The 4,086-nt window shown below is 36.9% G+C and overlaps 1 pseudogene; it reads left to right on the forward strand.

Moving 5' to 3' along the window:
• Nucleotides 1-1,488: 1,488 nt before the first annotated feature.
• On the forward strand, nt 1,489-3,820 carry LOC147482619 (protein FAR1-RELATED SEQUENCE 5-like; annotated as a pseudogene).
• The last annotated feature ends 266 nt before the right edge of the window (nt 3,821-4,086 follow it).

The following is a 4,086-nucleotide window of genomic DNA, read 5'->3' on the forward strand; positions in this document are numbered from 1 at the left end:
ACGTATGTTTAACTTAAAAACTCGGACGTCACTTCAACACACGTTTGAAGCTTTATTTTTCTATTTGCGACAGTCTAAGTCCGTCGCTCAGTGATTTAAAACTGTTAAAAACACGGACGTTGCTTTGAATGACGTTTGAAAGTGGACCTCTATTTGTTTTAAGCTTTTGCGACGGACCAAATCCGTTATTTTACATTATTTTGAATGGGCTGTGACAGTTTAAGTCCGTTGCTATCTATTTTTACACATTTGCCTCCACCTACTATTGGAATAGCCACAAATAGTAAATATACACTTTATGTATTTGGGATTTCTCTAGAGAGTAATCCTAATGACGCCTATGTGGAGGTGGATTTTTCCTCTCCATTGGAGATGACCTTAGGGAAATTACACTGCATAGTTGTAAAGAAGTCGCATTTGAAATATTTTCGAATTGACTTGGCCCATCATCTGGCTGGCTCTTCTTTTTGACACAACAATTAGGTTCCTGCATAGGTGAACAGGTGAACAACTTATTATTGAAACCACCCATGCTCAGTTGTTCAATTGATGAATACAATCACAAACATTAAAAGTAATCAAATCCAACAACTATCATTCCACCAGTGGATTCCACGCGCACTGTTTTTTTTTTTAAAAATAAAATAAAATCATAATGCTGTGAATAGGAATCATACTAGCTGTTCAGGGCTTCAGGTAGATTTAGTTTTAATATTTGAATGAAACATTCATATGTTAATGCCTTAATGGTACTGAAATATTACAAAACGTAACATGGAACATTGTAAGGGAAACTGAAATTGTTTCCAACCAATTCCTTCAACAGAAGATCATTTCTAAATTAAAGCTCCAATGCTCTTTTTCACTTTTAATAGAGACAGTTAAGCTACACTTAAATTTCAAGTAATACAAAATGTAAAGAAAGTGGTATAGCAAAAGCACAAAGAGAAGGAATATTTGGTGCAGTGCTCGACATAGTGGAGTTAGAATTTGACTTATTGGAAGTGTGGTAGACTGGTGAGATCTCGTAGACTGGTAGTATACACATCTCGTCGCATTCTCAAGTGGCAAAAAAATGTGTTATAACTGTGCATAAATTGCAGTGCAGGATCCTTTGAACTTAAAAAGAGGGGAAGGGGGGTTTACTTTGAAGGAGCCTACCCGCTTCGACTATTGATAGAACCCCTTCATATTCAAAACACATTTCCAACTTAATTATTAGTGAGAACGAGTTACCTTTATGCTTTTTGGGAAATGCTTCCAAGTAACTAGCGCGTGACAAGTATTTAATAAGTTGTTTTTTTTTTTTTCCCAATAACAAATCAATTCATTTTTCCCTCCAAAATGCACGACCTTTCAGTTCCTTCCCCCCAAAGCACGTTTCCAGTTAAGCTTATTTCTTACAATATGAGTCTTAAGTTATCCAATTTTCTTCACTGCTTTCATCATTTGAATTTTTCTCACTTTTATTATAAGATTAACTTTTCAATGGAAAATTTCGACAATTTATACTCATTTGAAAAGCATTTGTGGGATCTTAACTTAGACGTAGCTGAAACTCAAGAAACGATTGATATCGACGAGAAAGAAGGTACAAATTATCAGAACGATTGTCAAGGCACAACTGAAAATGAAGAATCTATTGGTATAGACGAGGAAGAAAATGTCAAAAATTCAATTGACTGTCAGGACTCCATTCCTAAAATTGGTATGATTTTCAACAGTGAAAGTGAAGCTTATAGCTCTTATAATCAATACGCTAGGATTGCAGGGTTTAGTGTTAGAAGATCTCATCAAAAGAAGATAAAAAAATGGACAGATTCGAAGACGCCAATATGTTTGTTCAAAAGAAGGTGTTCGAGCAAACCATCCTAGAGGTCCCGCAAAACATCCAAGAGCAAATACACGAACTGGTTGCATGGCTAGAATATTGTTCAAAGTGCAAGAAAATGGAAATTGGATTGTGATCAAGTTTGTAGAAGAGCATAATCATCTTCTGGCAAGTAGTGAAGAAGCACACCTCTTGAGATCACAACGGAAAATTGACAATGTGCAAGGCACTTATATGGATTCCTTGTATTCAGCACGGTGTGGCCCAACTCAAGCTTATTTAGTCATGAGTTCTGAACATGGAGGTCCCCAAAATGTAAATTTCACACTAAAAGATTCCTATAACTACTATCAAAGAAGGCGGAGAGATATATATATAAAGATGGGGACGCTCAAGTGGCTCTGAATCATCTTAGGCATATGCAAAGAGAGAATCCAGCATTTTCTTATGCTATACAACTAGATCGTGAAAGCCAACTATGCAACTTGTTTTGGGCAGATGCCAAGTCGAAGATTGACTATGACTTCTTTGGTGATGTAGTTTGCTTCGATACGACATTTCGAACGAACAAATATAACATGCCTTGTGCACCGTTTGTTGGGGTGAACCACCATGGGATGATTTCATTTATTATCTTTGGGTGTGCATTACTCTTGGATGAATCGGCTAAATCTTTCGAATGGGCGTTTGAATCATTTTTGAATGCAATGTCAGGAAAAAAACCCAAGACAATTCTCACTGATCAAGCCCCAGCAATTGCAAAAGCTATAGAAAATGTTATGCCAGAACTAGAAACTCATCATCGCCTTTGCTTGTGGCATATTTTTAAAAATGCTGCCAAACACCTTTCCCATGTTTATGAACGTGATAAGGAATTCAAGATAGAATTTCAAAGCTGCATTTATGATACTGAGACTAAGGAAGAATTTCAATCGAAATGGGCAGCTATGCTTGAACGATTTAATTTGACTAAGAATGAATGGTTGGGAACTCTGTATGGGCCGCTGCGAACACACAAGTGGGCTCTTTGCTTATGGTCGAGAATTTTTGTGCGAGGGGATGACCACTACGCAACGAAGTGAAAGCGTAAATAGTTTTTTTAAGGGTTTTGTGAAGGGCACAATTTGCATTTCAGAATTTATCATACAATATGATAAAGCAGTGTCAAATAGGCGTGCGAAAGAGGCTGAGGAAGATTTCCAGTGTAAGCAAACCAACCCAATCTTAACGTCCATGTCATCTTTCGAAAGACAAGCATCAAAAGTATATACAAGACACGTGTTTAATATATTTCAAGATGGATTTAAAAACTTTGCTTGTTATCTTGATCACGTTGAACGTGAAAGTGGAACAACTTATATTCACAGGGTTGAATTGGTGGATAAGATATGGCGTGATAGAGATCGATATGTGACTTTTGATTCTAAGGAAAACACAGTGGAGTGTAGTTGCAAAAGTTTTGAATTTACAGGAATCTTATGTGTGCATGCACTGAAAGTATTACTATCTAGACGAGTTTTTCAAATTCCGTCACAATATATTTTGAGGAGATGGACAAAAGATGCGAAGGTGGGTGTTGTAGTGGGTGAAAATGTCGCGGTTCCAAATTATACAGGTTTGAGGTACAGCAATTTGGCCCACATAGCCCTCACTGCTGCAGTTAAGGGGGCCACAGATGAAGGTTCCGAAGAAATAGTTAAACGCCATTTAGGTGATTGTTTAAAAGAGTTAGATGCATATAAAAAAAAGGCAAGTACGACTACCATTCCTACTGAAGAACATAGTATATCAAACGGAAGAGACGAAAGTTCTCGTGTTGATGATCATATTACTATAAGAGATCCACCGACAAAAAGAAAAAAAGGTGAACCGAGCAAAAGGATAAAGGATGCACTGGAGAAAAATTCAGTCAACAAAAGAGCAAAAAAACAAGTGAATTCATGTACCAACGATGCCCTCGTACAGCCAGAAAACATGGATAATACTTAGTGTTTGTCGTGTTGTCGATACCTAGTTACATATATCTTTTGGCCGAAAGCTTTTGGCATGATGTAGTACTTTTCCATTCATCTCTAACTACTAGTTTTTCGTTGTAATTGACTATTTTCTCATCTCAAGTGTCATTTGTTCTTAGCATTTATCATATTATATAGATATATAACCTTGTTCATTTCAGAACATACACAGAACCTTGGTGGATTTGAACCACCACCTCTTGAGATGCTGTAAGCAGTCTCAAGTGCTCTTCCTATTTG

The sequence above is a fragment of the Coptis chinensis genome, chromosome 8 (assembly GCF_015680905.1).
Source record: "Coptis chinensis isolate HL-2020 chromosome 8, ASM1568090v1, whole genome shotgun sequence".
Taxonomy (NCBI): Eukaryota; Viridiplantae; Streptophyta; class Magnoliopsida; order Ranunculales; family Ranunculaceae; genus Coptis; species Coptis chinensis.